We start from the raw sequence: 24,126 nt of genomic DNA on the forward strand, positions 1-24,126 counted from the left end.
GAAGTCACCTGGGCATTTGCGAAGTCCAGATTCTATATGGGAAGGTCTGGAGCAAGGCCGGACACCCTGCAATTCTTAGCAGTTTCCTGCTGATACTGGGGCGATACCACAGGCTCAAGTCCCAGCTGCACAAGCTTAGCAGACCAGTGCATTTTCAACCCAAAAGGTATTGCAAGCTAGTGGAATTGTAATCATATATGTGTATATATGACATATATATACACATAATTCTCAAATTAATAGCTTTTTTAAAAAGTTTGTATTGTTATGGGGTCTTGTGTTGCACAAGTAAAACCATAGACTCATTGACTGGGAGGCAAAGTTTTATTGGGTAAAAAAGATAGAAAAGGGAAAAAAAAAGGATAGTTTGGTATACCAGGGCTCCACTCCAGGTTCTGAGTGAAAAGCCCTGAACTGTTCAGAGTGTCAGTTTTTATAAAAAGGAAACAGGATGGGAATTAAGCCATAAATCACAATTTATATGTGACAGTTACAGTCACAAAAGTAAAAAAAGGAACCTGTAAATAGGTCTGTTGGTCAGTTACAGGAAGCGCCACCTGGTGGGGGGGCTGCAAGGTAGGCCTGTGACCAGGACTCCTGATTATCTTAAGGAGTTTGTTCAACAATGTAGACCCCAGGAAATGCTATTCATCCCAGCAGAGCCTCTTGTTTACCTGCTATTACCCGAGCCACCTGTTTGTCTGCCATCAAAAAAGCCTCCTGACTTCTTTATTTCTCTAGGCTAGGTATAAAGAAATGTAGAGAAATAGAGAACATTTTACTCTCTTTACAGTATCTGGTGAAGTGTTTTCTCTTTCCAGAAAGAACCAGGCAGGCACTGCTTATAATAAGTGAAGGAGAGAAAAAGCCTGTTCCCTCCACAATGGAAGAGTGCCTCCACAATGCTTGTATAGATATATGTTTTCTAGTCTCTTGCATAGATGCCTAGGAATGGAATTGCTGAGACATCTCTTCAGCCCCTGTCTTCACTTTTTTTTTTTTTTTTGATGATGTCCTTGGACACATGAAAGCTTTCATGATACTCAATTTATTTTTCCTTTGGTTCCCTTGGTTTTGATATTATATTCAAGAAACATCATCAAATCCTAGATCAAAAGATTTATTCCTGCTTTCTTCAAGAGTTTTATATGTTTTGTCCCTAAAGTTAGTAGTTAATATTTATATATGGTTTGAGGTAGGGATCCAAGTTTGTTCTTTTGCATGCAGTGGTCTTATTATGCCTATATTATTTATTGGAAAGACTAATTTTTCCCTGTGAGCTTGCATTGGATGCCTACAATCATTGAATAATGCTAGCAGGAGGCTCATTTCTTCCAAAGAAGATGCTGAATTTTGGGGGACCCAGAAACAGAAAGAGCCATTAAAAAGATTAACTAGAAGTAATAGAAATCAGAGGCTTTGTGTGCCATTCTGTATTTGTTAAAGATACTATATTCTGAAGAATTTATAGACTTTCTTTTTTGAGGTAGGTTCTTACTCTAGCCCAGGCTGACCTGGAATTTACTGTGTATTCTCAGGGTAGCCTTGAAATCATGGTGATCCTCCTACCTCTGCCTCCTGAGTTCTGGGATTAAAGCCTTGCACTACCACATCTGGCTTGAGAAAGGGTATCTTTTCTTGTCTTACCTATAACCCCTTGGTTTTTGAGACAGGGTTTTATGTAGCCCAGGCTAGCCTTCAACTCAACTATGGATGACTTTGAACACCTAATCTTTCTGACTGTACCACACAAGTGCTGGGATTATAGGTATTTGCCACCATAGCTGGATCTTTCACCTATCACTTCATTCCTTTATTCTCATAAGGGATACAGGTATCTGGATGGCCTTAATCCAGAAACTGAAGGATTGTGAAAGTTGCTATTTTCTGTATCCCCTTTTCCTATCAGCATGGAGGAAGGAGCAACAGGTGCTCTACCTTCTCCAAAGGAAATAAGCTGTCTCTGGTAGTACATAAGTAGGCTGATCAGAGAATTGTCCTAAGACTTGTTTTGTTCACAGGCTAGGGAAGCAACTCAGGGACTGCATATGCTAGGAAATGCTCTACACTGAAGCTATATTGCTGGCCTTTATTGAGAATTATTTTAAGTTGTAAACTTACTTTTTTAAGTTTAATTGCTGTACATGCCATCTAACCATTATTTCTATACTCACTGTGAATTCATTTTATAGATAGGAATAAAATAAGACCTATAAGCCATGAGATGTCTTCTAAGGGATCCAAACAGTTGTAAGAAATTAAACTTTTCTTCAATGTAGCTCAATCAAGGAGGAGATTAAAAGGTGGCAAAGTATTCTTGACCTCATTTACAGGGAGTGTGGCTGCTTCTCAGGCCATGTGCAGGTGTCATGCAGCTTGTTTTTCCTTCTTCTTTTTCTTGTAAGTTTTTCCAAGCAACACAGGCATTCACATCTTTGCTTCTGTCTGGATAACATGTGTTTTTTCTTCTAGCTTCAGACTGGTTCATTTTGTATATGACTACCACCCAATTTGTTTCAGCCCCTCTGTAAACTTGACTATCCAGCTTGGTCCTACAAAACCAGCTGAATCGATCTTTTAATTCTAAATTCCTAGGAAAGAGAATGCAAATTGACTTAGCATGAGTCAAGATCCACCTAGTCCAATCAGCTCTAGCTTAGAGGGTGAGAGTATGTTTCAAAGTGTTTCCCTTTTAAGAACATCTAGTGGGCTGGAGAGATGGCTTAGCGGTTAAGCACTTGCCTGTGAAGCCTAAGGACCCCGGTTCGAGGCTCGGTTCCCCAGGTCCCACGTTAGCCAGATGCACAAGGGGGCGCACGCATCTGGAGTTTGTTTGCAGAGGCTGGAAGCCCTGGCGTGCCCATTCTCTCTCTCTCCCTCTATCTGTCTTTCTCTCTGTGTCTGTCGCTCTCAAATAAATAAATAAATAAATTAATTTAAAAAAAAAAGAACATCTAGTAAGGGCATCTTGACTGAGGAGGAACGAATAGCAACTCTGCTGTAGGAAAGAGATTAAAAAGAGGCAGTGATTGATACCTGGATACATAAAATGATGAGACCTACTGAGGATTTCAATTCAAAATATGGGTGATAGGAAAGATCATAGAATTTTCAGATCTTGTAAGAAGCCATTCTAGGATATCTCTGGGGAGTGCTCATCCCTGCAGCATGCCATTTTGGCTGTCTGAAATGACTTCTTTCTTTTCTGCTGATAGTCTTTCCTTTCCTTCAATCTTAAGCAAGAACCATGTTTCCCTAGCTCCATTTAAAAAATCTAACTTAGTCTTCCACATAATGAACAGACTTCTACTTCCACCAGACACTGCAGCTCTAGTGACCTCCAGTGGGGCCACATCCACCTTAACCTCATAGCAGTACTGAGTGCAACTGATCACCTACTCAGAATCTTGTTGTTTTTTCCTCTGACACTAGCCCTCTGGTTTTCTCTTACTCCCTGACTGCCTGCATGTGTCTCCTCTGTACAAGCCCACTTACTATCAAAGGTGCTCCCCAGTATCACTTATCAGATTTTCCTTTCAAAACTTCATAACCTTAAGCTCACCACCAGGAAATAGACCAAAGCAAATTAAGGGACATTTTATAACACATTTTACTTGGACTTTAAAAAATTTTGTTCTTATAAAAAGCAAAAACAAATTTAGTAACTAGATTTTAAAATAACGAAAAAGATATTCTACTAAATGCAAGGTGTGATCTTGGATTGGGGTAGAGAGATATTGCAATAATGACAATACTGGAATAATTGATGAAATTAAAATGTGTCATTATCTATTATTGACCTTGGTTTAATGGAAGAAAATGCCTTCCAATAAAGATTTCTTGCACCTGCTATATTCCATGCACTGTAGAGTACACTGGGGGTCCAAACATGAGCAATATACATCTCAAGAAATGAATAAGGGCCTGGAGGGATGGTTTAGCAGTTATGGCACTTGCCTGCAAAGCCAAAGGACCCAGGTTTGATTCCCCAGGACCCATGTAAGCCAGATGCACAAGGTGGAGCATGCATCTGGAGTCCATTTGCAGTGTCTGGAGGCCCTGGTGCATCCCCCCTGTCTGTCTGCCTCTTTCTCTCTCTCAAATAAAAAAATGAATAAATATGAGGGCAATATTCAGTGTACATGAATAGCTAGGTATCTATACCATGACAGTTAGCCCAAAGTATGTGAGAACCTCAGAAGATAGCCCATTCAGGGGTGGAAAAGTGGTCAGAGAAGTCACTGGAAGAAGTATCATTTGATTTAGATCCAGACTGATTACTCTTGGCTGCACTGCCTGGGTGAGAGAAAGTCTGGAGGCGTTTAAAGTACTGCAGCAATAAGATAATTAGGGTGCTATTCAGGGTCAACATGAATATATTCTGGAAATTTTAAATATTCTTATTTATTTCTGAGAGAGAAAAAGGGAGAGTGCATACACGTGAATGCACGCTTGTGCGTGTGTGCGTGCGTGTGTGTGTATGTGCATGCATGGGCGTGTAAGTGCATGCATGCATGCTGGGTCCTCTTACTGTTGCAAATGAACTCAGATACATAGGCCACTTTGTGTGTCTGGCTTTACGTGGGTACTAGGAGGTTGAACTCAGGCCATTGGACTTTGAAAGCAAACATCTTTAACCACTAAGCCATTTCCCCAGCCCTCTGGAAATTTTAGATATCTGGTGATTGAAAGCTAGAGGTGTGGAAAGGATTAAATGAAGAAAGATGTAAGGTAGTGGTTAGGGATATAGCCCACTTGCTAGGATCCTTGCCTAGTATGCAGGAAGCTCTGGGTTTGGTCCCTAGCATTGCATGTGGTGGTTTGAATGTGGAATAACCTCCATAGACTTTATCTCCAGTTGGTGGCACTGTTTGGAAAGTCTGTGGAACCTTTAGAAGGTGGAGCCTAGCTGGAGGAAGTGTTACTGGGACAGGTTTGAGGTGTGAGAGTCCAGTCCTGCATCACATGGTTGTGCTTTCTGTACCCACTGTTAATATAAAGCTGTGACTCTGGATTTATGTTCCTGCCATGCTTTCCTCACCACGATGAAACTTCCCCTTGAAACCGTTAAGCTGAAAATAAACCCTTTCCTTCCATAGGTTGCTTTTGGTTGGGTAGTTTGTCCTGGCAGTGAGAAAGTAACTAATTCACTGTGTGAAACCAGATATAGGGGGCATACACTTGTATTTCCAGCACTGGAGAGGTGGAAGCAGGAGGATCAGAAGTTGAATCATGTTTAGTGTACTAGTCAGTTGCATGTTGCTGGGATGAACATCCAAACTGGCACACTTTATGGGAGGAACAGAATTTATTTCAGGCTTACCAATCCAGGGGAAGTTCCATCAATGGCAGAGGCAGCTGGCTCCCTTTCATAGATTCAAGCAGAGAGGAACCACCATCAGCCAAAAAACACCAAAAAGCAGCAAGCAGGGACCCTACCAGAGCTTAGACTGCTCCTCATACCTTTGGGTTGGAATCGGATCTATCCCCAAAACATACCTTTGAACTGGATCCCAGTGTCTTTCCCAGTGACACCTCCTCCAGCCAGGCAGCTGGAGACCGAAGTTACAAGCTTAATAAAACACTGGAGTCTATGGAGGACACACATTTGGATTCAAACCATGATACTTGGTCACATGCCTGAGTTACATGAGATTTTGTCTCAAAACCAACAAACACCACAAAGACAAGAAAGATGCAAGACAGTGGTCAACTTTCTGACATAGATATTGGTTGTATTCTGGTTTTCACTCACTAAAATAGAATAAGAGATTCGGGATCAGGGAAGATGAGTTCATCTTTAAAAGACAGTTATGCTCTGTGTAAAGACACTTTAGACAATGATGGGCTTCCGTATAGGTCAGTGATCTCATAAGAATTTACCTCTTACCTAGTGTTATAGCTTCCTCAGCAGTGTAGCTGTCATAGTGTTTTGGTACAGCACATTACTCCTGACTGTGGTAAAAGTATAGCATATGACATTATATATGATACACAGCTCATTGATAATAACTTTAAATTGTTATTTTATGCTTTTCCATATGATAAAAAATTTACTGTGAGCTGATGATCATGGTGCCTCATGGCTATAATATCAGTACTTGGGAGGCTAATATAGTAGGATTGTTGGCAGTTTGAAGCCAGCCTGGGATAGAGTGTGCTGTGCTATGCTAGCAGTGGCTCATAAACCCCACATTTACTGTATCTCTTGTTTGCATCAAGAAGCCACATTAATGGATTGACCTCTACCTTCTCAGGTTGTGTATATTATATACACTGGTGTTCACACATGCATGCAATTGCATGACAATGTATTTCACAGAATGTGTCCTCATTATTGTTATATGACTGCACTTAGATGGAGGTATTTGTTATATACCTATAGGTGATTATACATCTAGATGAGCCTCTTTCTCGGGAGAGAGTTATGGGAGTTGAATCATGTGTATGTGTGTATGTATGTGTGTGGCTAAGATCATGCAGAGAGTATAGGGACAAAACAGAGGAGGATGAGATCAGGACTTCAACCGACTTTTAAAAGACCAGCAGAGAAAGAAGAAGCATGGTCACAAGTAAAAGATAAACCAGGATAGTAGAATGTCCTAGAAACTAAGAGCAGGGGGATGTCAAGAAGGAGACTATCAACTGTTTTGATAGAGTAGAATAAGGCAAACCTGGAAATCAGCCCTATGGATTTAACAGGGGGATGTCATTGATGAATTACTTTTCCTACATAAACATTGGGAAGATATTTTCCCTCAGGATTATACTTTTATCCAGGTTTTAAATTTTCTATTATATCAGTTCGAATGTTCAAGGGTTATTTCCTTTTAGCTTTACTTTTCTTCTTACATCTTTACATATTTTGTTCATGCTCCAATGAGCTTTATGCTACAGTGGCATCTCAGCTTAATAACTTCTATTGCTGTAAGACTAGCTCTTTTCTTCTGTGGGACAGTAAGAGGTATTGGGACAGGCACTGATTGTTGGTAAAAAGCCTTGCAGGTCTATTTTGCTGTATAGTAGAATGCAATCACTTTGGCTGGGCCATGTTTATGTGAGAGCCTAGCCTGCTGACAATGAATTAATTCCAAAGTTATCCTTCTGCCTTGAGTGAAAGTCTGCTTTTAGCCCCCATGATAAAAATAGCATAGGAGAGATATACATTCTAGAATGAAATTTTATAATGATTTGTAATTATTTATAATCGATAGATTCTATAATCTATAAGGGAAAATTGAGAAGATTAATTAAATAAATGTGTTTAGTACCAACTGAGTAAGTGACAATTTGTGAGCCACAACATTGGTATTTTTTAACAGGAAACGTTGAGTACCTGCTTCCCCCTTTCTCTTTCTGTTGTCCAGTCAGCCCTCAGTACAGCCGATCTTTCCTAGTTAGCCTTCGTCTGTACAGTCATGATGGCCTCCTAGTGCTCTCTCCTTCCTTCTACTGTCACTCGCTTGCTCAAAAACGTGGCTAAATTTTCAAAAAAGATACAGATATACGACCCATTCCTAAAATTCCTAAAAAGTTTGATTTAATGGACATGTTGTGGTTTGAATATGAAATGTCTGCAGTGGACTCATGTGTTTGGTCATCAGCTGGTGGTGCTACTTGGGAAGGTTGTGAGACCTTTATGAGATGGAGCCTTGCTGGAGTCACTGGGAGGTAGGCCTTGTGGTTTTATAGCCTGGCCCCCACTTCCTGTTTGTCTTTTCTTCCTGACTCTGGATGCAATGTGACCAGCTCTACCTCATGCAATAGCCACCGTCCCTTCCCTGCTCTGATGGAATAATATCCTTGAAACTGTAAGCCAGAATAAAACCTTCCTGAAATTGTTTTTGGTGAGGTAATTTTTTCACTGCAGTAGAAAATTGGAACCAGGAGTATGTTATTGATGTATTAATCCTGAGTAGGTGGTCTATATGCCTTTGGATTTGGTTTATGGGAGGAATGGAGGAGGAGATTAGAACTTTGGAACACTGTAAGTAAGCAGAACTTAATAGTCCATACCAATATGAGTCTGGAAGATCAGAATGGCCAGAGAAACAAAGATAGTGGAGAAAGTTTCAGAGGAGAACAAGGACTCTATCAGGAACTGGAGTAGAGGCAATTCTTGTGATATTGAAGTAAAGAAACTGGAGGTAATGGAACAATTTGGTAGAGGAAATTTCCAGGAAGACTTGTACTGTAGCTTCTGTTGACAGCTCTTATTCCGATCTACATGAAAGAAAGCAACAAGCACTGAAAAAAGATATAAATAATGTGAAGTTTGGCAAGCAATAAATGTGAGTAGGTTAAAGTTCCAGACAAGGAGTCTATAGCTATCAAAGAAGCTGTAATTGCTAAAGAGATTAGAACCATTGGAGAGAACTTCTTGCACTGGGACAATAGGGAAGATTCTTTAGGGACAAGACCCCACCTATGAAAAGCTCTAGCTTGTGAGAATGTAGATTCTTTTGAAAAGAGGTAATACCAAAGGAGTTCCCTTCTCCTAGAAAAGAACTTCCCGTGGAAAAGTTTCAGTAAGGTCAGCCTGGAAGGCATACAAGGGCTACAGCAGCTGAGGCCCAAGAAGTCAGACTCCATCTCATGCTGGAGCAGAACTTGGCACCATTGTCTACATAATACTGTTTTACAAGCATGACAAATGCAAGACTGAGGGGCTCATAGCATCTTTCTTCATGGTTTTGGAGAACTGCTTCTGCTGGGTATTGGGAGGCAGGGTAAGATTTTCTGCAAGGAGACCCTCAGAAGCCATTGCATTAAACTGTGAAGATGAAAATTACTTGTAGTAGATATCTCAGGATATTCAAGAGGTCAGGAGCATGGAACATCTGCCAAGAAAAGGTCAGCATGAGAGAGGCTGTGTGAAAAAGGTTAATAGCCTTCCTTGAAAACTAGAGGAAACTAAAGAGATAATAACTAACCTTAACATGAGAAGGCTATAAAGAATGGAGACATCCAGTCCTCCCTAGTCAACTCTGCTAAAAAGCCTATTCCGAATAACTTTGATGCCTTATCTGCTTCTCTCGGACCTGCAGCTGATTCAGTCTGTTTGTCTTAGGGGTCCTTGTAAGTTTGAACCCCAGCCTGACAGTGCTTCATCCTTCCTCCTGTGGGGAGGCTGCTGCCCCTCACTGTACCTCTCAATAAACTGTCTGTAGAGATCAAGTCTGGTGTTCTTTCTTGCTTTTCTCTTACACTTTCCTTACATTTGGGTGCCGTGACTCAGATCCCTTCGGGGCTTTTCGGCTGCATGCCCTCCCCTTTTCTTTCCCTCTCCTCTTCCCCACTTCCCTGACAGTGTATCACTCCTTCTGGAGTATGGACACTTGTGGAGCTCACTATCACCAGTCTGACCTGAGACCTTCGGTCTTTTGTCTATGTGAATGGTGCAAGTGCTGTTCAGCCTTGTGGCCCAAGGGGCTTTATTGGTGCTCTGTGTAGACCCAGCTTGATACCTGGCAGCTTTATCCTTCTCTTTCCCTCTCACTCTGACTCTTGTATTATGTAAATTTGGCCACTTATCTGTGGAGACTGAGGAGTTCTGGCCAGGGCTACTCCCTGGTGAATGTCCAAAATCCCTCTCTGAGCTCAGCCAAGTCTCCAACAGCCCTTTGGGTAATCCACTGGGTCATATCTCTCTCTCCTTCTCCCTCCCCTTTCCCTCCAGACTTTTGAACTCCACAGAAGAGGCCTCACTGTATGATCCTGTGCCCTGTTGCATCCATACCCTCATCAGATTACAGCTGCAGTACAAGGTATTCATTCTAGGTGTGTGGCAGAGGCACCCCATCCCAGATCTTAGAAACTCTAGGAGTTTCTCACTTTTTGGTCTGTGGACAATTGAAGACTCTGGGAGCCTCCCACATGTCATTCCACTGGACACCCTAAGCATTAGGACTGCGAGGACACTCCCTCCTAAACCTTGGGTTTCATTTGCCCTCCCTCAGCCTGGGATATCCCTCGTGGTAAGATTGGCCACTCTAGTCCTTGTCCTCCAAAATGAGTTCTAGATTATTTGTTCCAAAAAATACTCCATTGGCATGTCTCAGGCTAATTTAAAGGAACTCACTTTCTGTGCTCCTGCCTGCCAAATTACTCCAACTCTCTATCCAAATTTGGCCACAATATTCTCTAAACAATGGCCAATTCTGGCCTAAATTTGATCTTTTGGATTTCAACATTTTCATTGGTCTTGATAACTTTCTCTGATGACATGGCAAAAGGTATGCAAGGTTCCCTTTCCTGCTCCTGTCCCTCCTAAAACTCTCTCTCTCACATGGTTCTGTCAACCAGACTTGCCAAAGTCTCTCCCTTTCACACCAAATTCAAGCCATCTCACTAAATCATATACAAACTCTGCCTTCCTCTAATTCTGTCAGAATTAACTGTATTTTGGAGGTCAATAATGGTGCTGTAGGAGAGACTTTTAGGGACCTGTGAGGAGTTCTGTGACTCTCAGCATTGTCATCTGCTCGAATAAGTCAAGGCCATGCTGACCAAGTGGCCCTCTCTGTTTTGGGAAGCCTGGAGGACTTTGCTGTGACTCTTTTGTTGCAGATACACTGAATGGAATTCATCTCAGGGTCTCTATATCCTCTCTGATCAAGAAGACAGGTAACTTACCAGAGGCTAGAAGTCAGCAAGTGCCCCATCATCTCTTGTGGCCTTCTGACCCAGGAGCAGGAACCAACTCCAATGTTTCCAATTGATTTTGGCTTTTGCATATGGTTATTAATCACCCAGAGAGACTATACTTATCTGATTAGTAAAACAGATTAGTAAAAAGGGTGTACAACATATCTGGTTGGCAAAGCAGTTTTGGTTAGAAAATGACACAATAGTTTAAAATAATTTTGATTGATATTTAAGTTTAGTTGTCAGGTAACAGCGTAAGCTATATCTGAGACATAGAAAACATATACATTCTTTTAAGTATCTGTCAGTTATAAGTATAGGCAGAACATTTTAGTAGCCCTGGAAACAATATTTATCAATAAGTTTAAGTTAATTGATTTAATCTAGAAATGGTATGCCAGGGAAAAGGCAAGACAGTATACAAACTTAGCATCTGTGTTGAAACCAATTTTGGTTAGTCTGTATATTAATGCAAGTACCAATTACCCCCAAACTGGAAGTAGAACAGCAATTTAAGATTATATTTTCCAGGGCAGGGAACATGTTTTAAGTATCAATATCTCTATAAGCGGTCTGGAGAGATGGCTTAGTGGTTAAGTGCTTGCCTGTGAAGCCTAAGGACCCTGGTTCAAGGCTCAATTCCCCAAGACCCACGTTAGCCAGATGCATAAGGGGGCACACGTGTCTGGGGTTCGTTTGCAGTGGCTGGAGGCCCTGGCACGCCCATTCTCTCTCTCTCTCTCTGCCTCTTTCTCTGTCTGTCGCTCTCAAATAAATAAATAAAGTTCTAAAAAATTTTTAAAAAATCTCTATAAGCAATGAACTTAAGATACCAGAAATGAGGGCTGGAGAGATGGTTTAACAGTTAAGTGCTTGCCTGTGAAGCCTAAGGACCCCAGTTCAAGGCTCAATTCCCCAGGACCCACATTAGCCAGATGCAGATGTCTGGAGTTCATTTGCAGTGGCTGGAAGCCCTGGCACACCCATTCTCTCTACCTGCCTATTTCTGTATCTCTCTCTCTCAAATAAATAAAAAAATAAAATATTTAAAAAAAGATACCAGAAATGTGACAATTAATTAAATGAAATCTTGACTGAGACTGATTATACATAGCTCAAGAATAAAGTAAAACTTGGTGATTGTTGAGTTAAGCAAGCCTGATTTTAACTTACATTAGAGATAATATGACAGACACAAAGCAATTTCTTAAATATGTACCTTTTATCATTGAACAATTTTAAGGCTTAACTAAAGAATTATTTATGACTTACATGAAGCTTAGGCAAGCTATATTAACATTGTTTGTATATAGTAGATTTTTTTTAAGACATGGGGAGTTTTTTAGTTTTTCTAAAAACAAAATCACACTAAGTCACTTTTTATAAGACTTAGATTATAATCTGAGTGATAATCATCTAACAAAACCAGCATGAATAAGACAAGAACCATCTTAAAATTAGAGTTTTAGCTAGGCTTGGTGATGTGTGCTTATTGATAGTCAAACATCATGAACTTTGTATAAACCAAATTACAATATTCTAATATTTTGATATCTGGAAAAGTCTAATATTAACAAAAAGTAGAGTTTACATATATAAGGTACATGAGGCTACAGAGAGTAAACTATGAACAAAAGATCTGCTGACAGAATTTAAAATAAACAAGAAATTTATATTATTCAGCTACATTTTTGGCTCAAATATGAAGATATGAGAAATTTTATAATTTTAAAAATTCATCAGAAGTGGGATACCTTTATATAATATATACATATGTATTTTTATGAGGAGGTTTCACACTTTTGAAAGCTAAATAAGATTTCCGTCAATATATAAGTTAGTTTCTGAAATTAATTTAGCTAGATTTAACATACGCAAAGAATGAAGGAACTGGATTAAACTGCCATGACCTAATAAAAAAAGGAGATAAGTCTTTCTAAATTAATTTTATAGAACTATATTGAATTCTAACCATACACAAAATTTTATAACACAATCTATAACTATTTAAACCTTAACCAACTCTATAATTCTGCCTGTGATAATTTAGTAAACTTGTGCAGTAATGACATAAAGTATTAAGACTGATTGTTGGAGGAATTGAGGCATTACATCTTAAAATCACAACAGAACTTTGTTTAAAATTTTTATTTACTGTTTACCATGAAATAAATAGTTTCTTAAGTGTGTGACAGATAGTGTTTCATGTTTCAAATGTGGTCTATTTACCTTACAAAATAGGAAAAAGAAAGAGTAAATAGTTCCTCTGTGAGGTTTATTTTTTTTTGAGGCAGGGTTTTAGATATAATAACCTTAGGAGAAAAGTAAATATTAAGTCAATTTAACCTTAAGATTTAGTTAAAAGTTTGACCAATACAGGAGCCTAGTTAACTTGGTTGGGTACTCTAAATTCAGTCTTTCATGACTACTATTATGTCCAGATTAACATCAGTGAGCTAAAGTTAAGTTTACAACCTGCTACCAGCCAGGGCCATACTTTGTTAGTCTGATGTAAGTCCTAGTCTAATAGTCATTTTATATCTCAAGAAGTCTGTAATCTGATTAAGTACTTTGTCTTTAACCATCAGTTTAAGCATGTTCATATCTTCATCTACATACTTTACTCATACCTTCATCCACATACTTTTACTCTACAATCTACGTAACCACTCATAACAATCTTTTTTTATCAAACATTTAACATTCAACATTTAAAGTTTCCTCTCCAGTTTATCTTCTTTCTTAAAATATTTTTTTATTTTTAAAATTTATTTTTTAGAGATAGAGGGGAGAGAGAGGGAGGGAGACAGGGAGGGAGGGAGAGAGAAAAAAAATGGGCACACCAGGGCCTCCAGCCACTGCAAACAAACTCCAGATGTATGGGCCACCCTATGCATCTGGCTTACGTGGGTCCTGCAGAATCGAACTGAGGTCCTTTGGCTTTGCAGGCAAGTGCCTTAACTGCTAAGCCATCTCTCCAGCCAATTTATATCCTTTAGTAAGTTCATCTCATAACTACCAACAAAAACTTTTATTGTCCTTACCATAACACTTTTAATGTGACCATTTCCCCCTCCCCCTCAAAACGTGTTTTGGAATAACCTTTTTAAAGAAAGAGTAGATCAGATTTGACTTATACTCTTTTTGGAACTTTGCTCTTATATATAACGTTCTTGAAACACATTTTAAAAAAAATATGAAAGCAGATTTGAACAATATTAGAAATTTTTTTTTACTAACTCAGTATTGAGCACTTCTAAATTTAAGCATAAATTTTGAGGCTGTTGTCTGTTAGTCGTTCCATAGAAGCATAGAAAGATAAGTTAAACATAAAACAGTTACAAGTTTCTTTTTTTAAAATTTTTATTAGCATTTTCCATGATTATAAAAAAAATATCCCATGGTAATTCCCTCCCTCACCCCCAACACTTTCCCCTTTGAAATTTCATTCTCCATCATATTACCTCCCCATCTCAATCATTGTACTTACATATATAACAAGTTTCTTATAAGAAGTTCCCATCTGTTCACAGCAAGTTGGCATTCATTCATCATCATGCTGGGGCCAGGATCCTGAGATTCCTTGTGCTTGCAGCCCCTTGGCTCTGCAAGGCAGGGAAGTTAAGAGCTTTTTTTTCTTCTTTCTAAATTTCAGGGAGAGTTTTGGACTTTCCTCAGGGCTATAGGCTGCTTTTAAAAATATTTTATTTACTTATTCAACAGGGAAAGAGGGAGAGAGAGAGAGAGAGAGAAAGAGAGAGAGAGAGAGAATGGGCATACACAGAGCCTCCAGCCACTGCAAACAAATTCCAGATGTGTGTAACCCCTTGTGCATCTGGCTAACATGGGTCCTGGGGAATCAAACCTGGGACCTTTGGTTTTGCAGGCAAACAAACGCCTTAACTGCTAAGCCATCCCTCTAGCCCTATAGGATGCTTTTTGATCCTGCCATTTTACAACTCTTTAAGAGTAGGAGAGTTTTCCTTTTAAAATTTTTTTTTCATTTTTATTTATTTATTTGAGAGTGACAGACAGAGAGAGAAAGAGGCAGATAGAGAGAGGAGAGAGAATGGGTACACCAGGGCCTCCAGCCACTGCAAATGAATTCCAGACACATGTGCCCCCTTGTGCATCTGGCTAACAAGGGTCCTAGGGAGTCGAGCCTCAAACCAGGGTCCTTAGGCTTCACAGGCAAGCGCTGAACCACTAAGCCATCTCTCCAGCTCCCCCTTTTTTATTGCCTATGATCTAAATTACTTTTTTTGTGCTCCTTCTGGGGGACACAGAGCAGTAAAAATTGGCTATACCATCTCATACACTGGGCTTGGTGGAACACATCCTCACAATGAAATGGGACGGCTCAGAACAGAAATCATTCTGCAGCCTTAGGGCTGTGTGCCATGTACATACTCACTTATTTCAAGTTCACTTTTCATATAGACTCTAGACAACCATTTCCCCTTTACATATTCATTCATTCATTCATTCATTCATTCATTCATTCAGAAATTAAGCATTCCCATTTTAAATTTCTCTTTTATTTGTAACTCCAGAGACTAATACCAAACCTTGTTACCAGGCAGGGTGTCAGGAGAGGCTGAGGGAGCTGGAGGAGCCAGAGGAGCTGTTGGGGTCAGGTCCTCTATGGTGTCTGGGTCAAAAGCAGAGAGTAAGGATGAGTATGGGGGAGGAGCTGAGTGAGAGTACATTCCTGAGACATTGGCTAGAAGGACCTGGTGAGAAAAGCAGGTAGAGCAGAGAGAAGGCCATGCACACAGAGTAAAAAATAGGGTATTTTGGACCATTTGCCTCTATTGACAGAAGGGTTTTTTTTTTTTTTTAAATTAGTGAGAATTTGTAAATCAAAAGTATCATTCTTAGGCCATTTGGACCTATTGCCAAGCTTATATTGTGGCCAGGCTGAGTTGCAGAGAAAGATAAGATGTTGTCCACAAGTCCTAGAGGCTTTAAGTTCTTAAGGAGACAGGGAAAGAGCAAAATAAGGGTGAGAGAAAAATAAATCAGGGCATAAGCTGAGTTTACACAGAAGACCACTATGACCCCCTGGCATGTCAGGGTGAATGGGGCCTGCACCTCCCACATGGGCAGAGACTGTACAGGTCACAACTGTCAGCTTTTTAGCTTGTTAGTGGGCAAGGAGGGCGACCGTGCTCCTGATGGTGAAAGCATCTGGGTGTGGAAGATGAAAGTGTCAGGCAATGAAAGGCTCAGGAGGGAGAAGGAGAGGAGGAAGGGAGAGGGGATGTCCTGAGATGGTAACCGAACCAAAAGGAACCCCTTAGGGTATGGTAGACCAGAGAGTGAGACCTGAGGTGTCAAGTGTGTCTTTCTTGAGACCGGGGGTTATGGCTTAATGGCCAAGGAGTATAGCATTCCATGAGGGGGGTAAAATCAGAGAGCAGGCCAACCCAAGAGGAACACTTACCGAGAAGGAGGGAGGAGATGGAGAAGGGAAGAACAGTGAGGCAGCATCATGGTGGGTGTGAGAGCTGTATGAGTCAGAGATGGTCCCAAGCCTTCAGAGGGTCAAATGGCAGCTTGGTGGTCTGGTCATGGGAAAGAAGGTCTGGACACCCAAGAGGACAACCAAAAGCCTTCCTATCCAAGTCAGGGCACCAGATGTAAGGTTCAGGAGTGACCAAGACCATGGAGACCACTCTGAGGCAAAGATAGAAGCTTTTGTTTGGGAAAAACATGAGCTGCCAAGACTGACTCTCAAGAGTGGAGCACAGTCAACTTTGAGATTACAGACAGTAGGCTATACAGAGCTCTTTAACTGGGGAAATGTGAGGAAGGAAAGGAACTCTTTTTTTCTTTAGCCATTTCACATAGCTAGGATGTGAGACCAGAAGTGACCAGGTAGGAGATAAGGAGGAAGGAAACCTAGACCTGAGGCATTGTTGGGCAAGGAAGGGATAATGGCTGGGTGGTTCCTTGAGGAATGTGAATGACCCACTTTCTTATGTCTCTGTCACCCCTCTGTTGTCCTCCACATGACTCTATTTTGTCCTGGCCTAACATTAGATAGGCTATATCATTCTGGATAGTGTATAATCAGTGCTTCTCTCAAAATGTGTCGATGTACCTAAGACTTTCAGTAAAACAATAGATATTACACTTCCCTCTTCTGAAACTGCTACAAGATTCCTTTATTATAGCTAATAGATAACAAAAAATTATGTAACAATTTACAAATAAAGTTAAACAAGTAAATACTTACTCCTGGGCCTGTCCCTTTTAGACTATATATAAATACCTTATCTCAAGAGACAACAACCTGCCTTATTTGACAAAAGAAATGTCTTAACATGCACAGACCATAAATCTCTTTCCTCTACAAACACAGAAAATTTCAGACAGAGGACTGTCAAAGAAGTGAAATTCGAACAAAATCAGTGTTTGGGAACTTCATACATAAAGCTTCGATGAAAACTCTCCCTCTCCCTAAGTTAATTCTGCCTAAAAGTGTGTCCTCAGCTAAAGTGTTTTCAATTAAGATTAGATGGGTTAACATAAGAAGTTGTTTCTCTGTACTTCTCTTGCCTTAATAATTTATCTAATTCAAACTTAACTCTCTGTAATCAGTTGGTGAATTTATTTATAGTGCCATGCCTTATATTGAGATAAAAATTGGGGTTAGAAGATGTAAAAGCCCCTGACCATAAGTTATGTCCTGTATTGGAATAGACTTTTGTATTAGTAACGATCCACACTGCATGGTCTTTTGCATTGACACTGTAGTTTTTGTACTGTTTCAAGACCATAATTAGTTTTGCAGTTTCTGACCTGTACTGAAAATTATCTTGTGTTTTTTCCTACAAGATTGATATAAATGACCTTCTGGACCTTTACAGTTCTACCAGTTCACCTCAGAGGGCCCTATAGTAGACACACTCCATCTAACTGGGCCCCTTTTGATGGTTCTCTGAGGCCTAAAAGTCAACAGGAGTAGAGGCTCCCCTTTTTACCACCCCACTTCAGGTTGAAAGACTTAAACCAACCATCCATTTTCCAAAAACTTGGGGTCTCTCTCCACTGACATTAGACTTGGAGGTCATTAAAATACAGACCCAATTTCCTTTGTTCCTGGTAACATTAAAAAATTCCTCCTGGACATTTATCTTATCCATAACTGTGGGCTAACTCCACAATGCATGACCCATATAACTCAACAAGGAGGGGCCATGGGGAGGGGTTAGGTCACAGATGAGCCTAATAATGGTACCAAACTGACTGTATTTGCTGAATACAAAACTAATTAATAAAAAAAAATGTTCTGGAAAAAAAAGAGAAAAAAATTCCTCCTGATCCTAAACAAAGACATAAAATATATAATATGTGCTGACAGATTAAAAGGGTTATAAAATTATCTCTGATTCAGATAACTAAGTTGTATACAGATGCTTAGTTTGTATGTTTTCCATCTGATATAGCCTATATTTTGTTGCATAAATACTTTTTTACAACAATAGGTTTCTTAAGTATTCTACTCTTATTAAGTAAAATTTTATTTGCTTGCTATAAACTTATTCTAAAAAACTCTGACAAAAGTGAAACTAATTTTATAAGATTTGTTGTGCCTGTAAAATTAATCAAACTTTAAACTTTTTCAGCCTAACATACCTCCATTAGTTCCTCTAAAGTTAAGTCAGACCTTTTGATCTCTCGACTGAGTAATAAAAACTATAAGCTGACTTCTGGTTAAGATGGCGGCGTAGGTACCGCGCCAAAGCATCCCGGGCTGAAAAAAGACTAAAAAAAAAAAAAAAAAACCTCAGCAAAACATACACTTTCACTAAAAAGTGAGGTGTATAGGAAATTGAAGTAGCAGTGGAGAAGTAGGAGAGATCCAGAGCATTCAGAGCCTGCACAGGCCAGAAAAAGCGGCCCTGGCAGCTCCACCAATCACGGCAGTGGAGGGGCGCACCAGAAAGCTGCCGGGCTCGACTCCAGCCACAGGGAAAGCCAGGTGTGGGTATTTTCCCTTCACACCGGTGCTCTCCGCAACTCAGGAAATGTGAAGGGAGAGCGGCAGTGAGCAACAGAGTAGCAGACCATGAGGTAGAAGAACACGTGGAACAGGGTGAGAACCAGAGTAGCTGTGGCTCTCTCCCCTCCCCCACTGCCTGAGCCCAGCTCCAGCGAACAGAGCAGCGGTCCTGGGACCGGCCACGCCAACTTGGGCTGACAGCAGGACCCAAGCAGGAGCAAAGTCTGGGAGCAACATCAGCGGCTCTGGCACCAGTAACAGTGGCCCCAGTAGCAGCAGACACAGGAGTGGCAGCAGCGGCAGACCCAGCAGCAGCAACTTCAGTGGTGGCAGCAGCAGTGACCCAGCAGCAGCAGATTCAGCAACAGCAGTGGCTCCAGAAGTGGCAGCTACAGCAGCAGCAACAGCAGAGGTAGCAGCAGCAGTGGGCCCAGCAGCAGCATCTTCAGCTGCAGACAGACCCAGCAGAGGCAACCTTAGCAGCAGCAGTTCCAGAAGCAGGGGTGCTGATCTGCAGGGCGACATTTGCCAGGCTCAGTTTGCCCAACAGGAAAAGCCAGAGCCCAGCTCCAGAAACCAGAACAGCAGCCCGACGACCGAGGCAGCAACTTGACTGAGACCAAAATCATCCAAGGTAACTGGGATTGCACCAGGGAAGGGTCTCACTTGGTCACAAGCTGACTTGGATCACTCAACAGACCAGAAATCTTAACCTCTATGTTGATAGAGGATCTGGTTGTTATAATAACTACTCTGGCATACATACTGGGGGCTGTTTTTGATTGAATGGGTACATGTTTAGTTAGCTTTTAGAATCTACCTGTATTTTATTCCACTCAGCCTGCTTGAATACTCCCATAGCAGGGAAACTCAACCCCTAGGAACACCTTTGTAGATACTCTGAGAGTCTTAAGAGCCTCACCTAACACCTTAAGCTCCTACCCTGAAAATATATAACATCAAATCAATTGATACAGCTAAGAATACCCAGCTAGCTAGAAAATCCAAGCATTAACTTAATCCAAGATGCAAAAATATATACATTATAACACAAGAAACACTAAAAAGCAAGACAATATAAATGCACCTAAAAGTATTAATGCATCAGAAATGAACTCCAGTGAGAACGAGTTAGAGGAAACGCCTGAGAAAGATTTCAAAAGAATGATTGTAAATATGTTCAAAGAAGTCAGAGAACAAATCAAAGGAGTCACAGAGGAACTTAAAGAGGAAATCAAAGGAATCAAACAAGATGCAGGACACCAATTTCATGAAATAAAGAAGGCAATACAAGACATAAATAAGGAAATAGAAATAATAAGGAAAAACCAGTCAGAATTACTAGTAATGAAGAACACAGTTAATGAAATAAAAAACTCTGTAGAAAATCTCACCAGTAGAATGGATGAAGGAGAGGACAGAATATCTAAGCTAGAAGACCAGGTGGCAGATGTAATACAGGCCAACAAAGAGAAAGACAAACTTATAGAAAAGTATGAGTCGGAATTTCAAGATATTCGGAACACTATGAAAAGATCAAATATAAGAATTCAGGGCATAGTAGAAGGAGAAGAACTCCACTCCAAAGGCATAGTAGACGTCTTCAACAAAATTATAGAAGAAAATTTCCCCCAAGGTGGGAAAGAGGTGACAATACAGATACAGGAAGCCTTTAGAACCCCAGCCAGACAAAACCTTGAAAGAACCTCTCCACACCATATTATAATCAAACTTCCAAACACACAAACCAAAGAAAAAATATTGAAAGCAGTTAGAGAGAAAAATCAAGTTACCTACAAACGCAAGCCCATCAGGATTACAGCAGATTATTCAACATAAACTTTTAAAGCCAGAAGGGCTTGGAGTGATATATTCCAAATTCTGAAAGATAACAAAGGTCAACCAAGGCTACTTTATCCTGCAAAGTTATCCATTCAAATATATGGAGGAATAAGGACATTCCATGACAAAAGCAGGTTAAAGGAGTATTTGAAGACAAAAACAGCTCTACAGAAAATACTTGATAGAATCCTCCATGCTGAAGAAAAGGAAAAGCATACATACAAGGACCCTAAAAAACAAGCAATACTCAAATACTAGTTAACACAAGAGAGCACAGGTAGAACCAGAACCACACACACAAAAAAAGGCAAACATAAATACACACCTTTCAATAATATCTCTTAATATCAACGGCCTCAATGCCCTAACAAAAAGACATAGGTTTGCAGACTGGGTTAAAAAGCATGATCCTACAATTTGTTGTCTCCAAGAAACTCACCTTTCTACAAAGGATAGACATTATCTTAGGGTGAAAGGTTGGAAAACAGTGTTTCAAGCATATGGGCCTAGAAAACAAGCAGGGGTTGCTATCCTAATATCTGACAAGGTAGACTTTAGTCCAATGTTAGTCAAGAAAGATAAGGAAAGTCACTTTATATTGATTAAGGGCACACTCCAACAGGAGGATATTACAATCCTAAATATATATGCACCTAACATGGGGGCTCCCAAATTCATCAAACAAACACTATTAGAACTGAGGTTACAGATAACACCAAACACAGTGGTGGTGGGTGACTTTAACACCCCACTCTCATCAATTGACAAGCCATCCCAGGAAAAAATAAACAGAGAGGCATCTGGACTAAATGAGGTCATAGAAGGAATGGACCTAACAGATATATAAAGGACATTATATCCAAAGGCTGCAGAATATACATTCTTTTCAGCAGCACATGGAACATTCTCTAAAATAGACCATATATTAGGACACAAAGCAAATTTTAACAAATTCAGGAATATTGAAATAATTCCTTGCATTCTATCTGACCACAATGGAATTAAACTACAAATCAGTAGCAAGAAAGGCTATAGAGCATACACAAAATCATGGAAGCTAAACAATACACTACTAAATGATGAATGGGTCAATGAAGAAATCAAGAAGGAAATCAAAAAATTTATAGAGTCAAACGATAATGAGAAAACAACCTATCAAAATCTCTGGGTCACAATGAAGGCAGTTCTCAGAGGTACATTGATAGCCGTAAGTGCCTACATTAAGAAATTAGAAAGGTCACAAGTAAACGACCTAATGCTTTGCCTTAAAGCCTTGAAAAAAGAAGAACAAGGCAAACCAAAAATCAGTAGGAGGTAAGACATAATAAATATTAGGGCAGAAATTAATGAAATAGAAACAAACAAACAAACAAAAAATCCAAAGAATTAATGAAACAAAGAGTTGGTTCTTTGAAAGGATAAACAAGATTGATAAACCCTTAGCAAATCTGACCAAAAGTAAGAGAGAAGAGACACAAATTAATAAAATCAGAGATGAACAAGGTAACATCACAACAGATTCCAAAGAAATTAAAAAAATCATAGGGACATACTATAAAAGCATATACTCCACAAAGTATGAAAATCTGAAAGAAATGGATGATTTCCTTGATTTATATGACCTACCTAAATTAAATCAAAATGAGATTAACACTTAAATGGATCTATAACAAACATGGATATCTGAACAGTTATCAATAATCTCCCAACTAAAAAAAGCCCAGGTCCAGATGGATTCACTGCTGAATTTTACCAGACTGTTCAGGAAGAGCTAACACCATTGCTTCTTAAGCTTTTCCAGAAAATAGAAAAAGAAAGAATTCTACCAAACTCCTTCGATGAGGCCAGCATCACCCTGAATCCAAAACCAGGAAATATTAGAACAAAAAAAGAAAATATCAGGGCTGGAGAGATGGCTTAGCGGTTAAGCACTTGCCTGTGAAGCCTAAGGACCCTGGTTCGAGGCTCGGTTCCCCAGGTCCCACGTTAGCCAGATGCACAAGGGGGCACACGCATCTGGATTTCATTTGCAGAGGCTGGAAGCCCTGCGCGCCCATTCTCTCTCTCTCTCTCTCTGTCTTTCTCTCTCTGTCTGTCGCTCTCAAATAAATAAACAAATAATTTAAAAAAATGTTTTTTTGAAAAAGAAAATTACAGAGCAATCTCCCTCATGAACATAGATGCAAAAATTCTCAACAAAATATTGGCAAACTGAATACAAGAGAATATCAAAAAGATCATTCACCCTGACCAAGTAGGCTTTATCCCAGAGATGCAGGGATGGTTCAATATAAGCAAATATATAAATGTAATACATTATAAAAATGGGTTGAAGGACAAAAATCACATGAACATCACATTGGATGCAGAGAAAGCATTTGACAAAATCCAACATCCCTTCATCATAAAAGTCCTACAGAGACTGGGAATAGAAGGAACATATCTCAATATAATAAAGGCTATTTATGACAAGCCTACAGCCAATATATTACTAAATGGGGAAAAACTGGAAGCTTTTCCACTCATATCAGGAACAAGACAAGGGTGTCCACTGTCCCCAATTTTATTTAATATAGTTCTGGAAGTCTTAGCCATAGCAATAAGGAAAGAGACACACATAAAAGGAATACAAATTGGAAAGGAGGAGATCAAGTTATCATTATTTGCAGATGACATGATTGTATACATAAAGGACCCTAAAAACTCTACTAGCAAACTGTTAGAGCTGATCAAAACCTATAGCCTTGTAGCAGGATACAAAATAAATACACAGAAATCAGTAGCCTTCATATATGCTAACAACAAACACATAGAGGATGAAATCAGAGAATCGCATTCACAATTGCATCAAAAATAAATAAATAAATAAATAAAGTACCTTGGAATAAACCTAACCAAGAAGTAAAGAATCTCTACAGTGAGAACTCTAAAACACTCAAGCGAGAAATTGCAGAAGACACTAGAAAGTGGAGAAACATCCCCTGTTCCTGGTTTGGAAGAATCAATATTGTGAAAATGGCAATCGTACCAAAAGCAATCTACACATTTAATGAAATCCCTATCAAAATTCCAAAAGCATTTTTCATGGAAATAGAAAAACAATCCAAAAATTCATTTGGAATCACAAAACCCCTCGAATATCTAAAATAATACTGAGCAACAAAAATAAGGCTGGTGGTATCACCATACCTGATTTTAACCTATACTACAGAGCCATAATAACAAAACAGCATGGTACTGGCACAAAAACAGACATGTAGACCAGTGGAACAGAACAGAGGACCCAGATGTAAGCCCAAGTAGCTATAGCCACCTGATATTCAATAGTAATGCCCAAAATACTCATTGGAGAAAAGACAGCCTGTTCAGCCAATGGTGTTGGGAAAACTGGATATATATCTGCAGAAGGATGAAAATAGATTCTTCTCTCTCTCCATGCGCAAGAATCAAGTCCAAATGGATTCAAGACCTTAACATCAGACCTGAAACTCTGAAAGCGCTAGAAGAAAAAGTAGGGGAAACCCTTCAACATGTTGGTCTTGGCAAAGACTTTCTGAATACAACCCCAATTGCTCAGGCAATAAAACCACAGATTAATCACTGGGACGTCATGAAATTACAAAGAT

At 39.7% G+C, this 24,126-nt stretch overlaps 1 protein-coding gene across 7 annotated transcripts in view; it reads left to right on the forward strand.

Annotated features, from left to right (window-relative positions):
* Window positions 1-24,126, forward strand: part of Eml6 (EMAP like 6) — a 460,853-nt gene that overhangs the window by 9,029 nt on the left and 427,698 nt on the right. The window lies entirely within an intron of this gene.

The sequence above is a fragment of the Jaculus jaculus genome, chromosome 4 (assembly GCF_020740685.1).
Source record: "Jaculus jaculus isolate mJacJac1 chromosome 4, mJacJac1.mat.Y.cur, whole genome shotgun sequence".
Classification (NCBI taxonomy): domain Eukaryota; kingdom Metazoa; phylum Chordata; class Mammalia; order Rodentia; family Dipodidae; genus Jaculus; species Jaculus jaculus.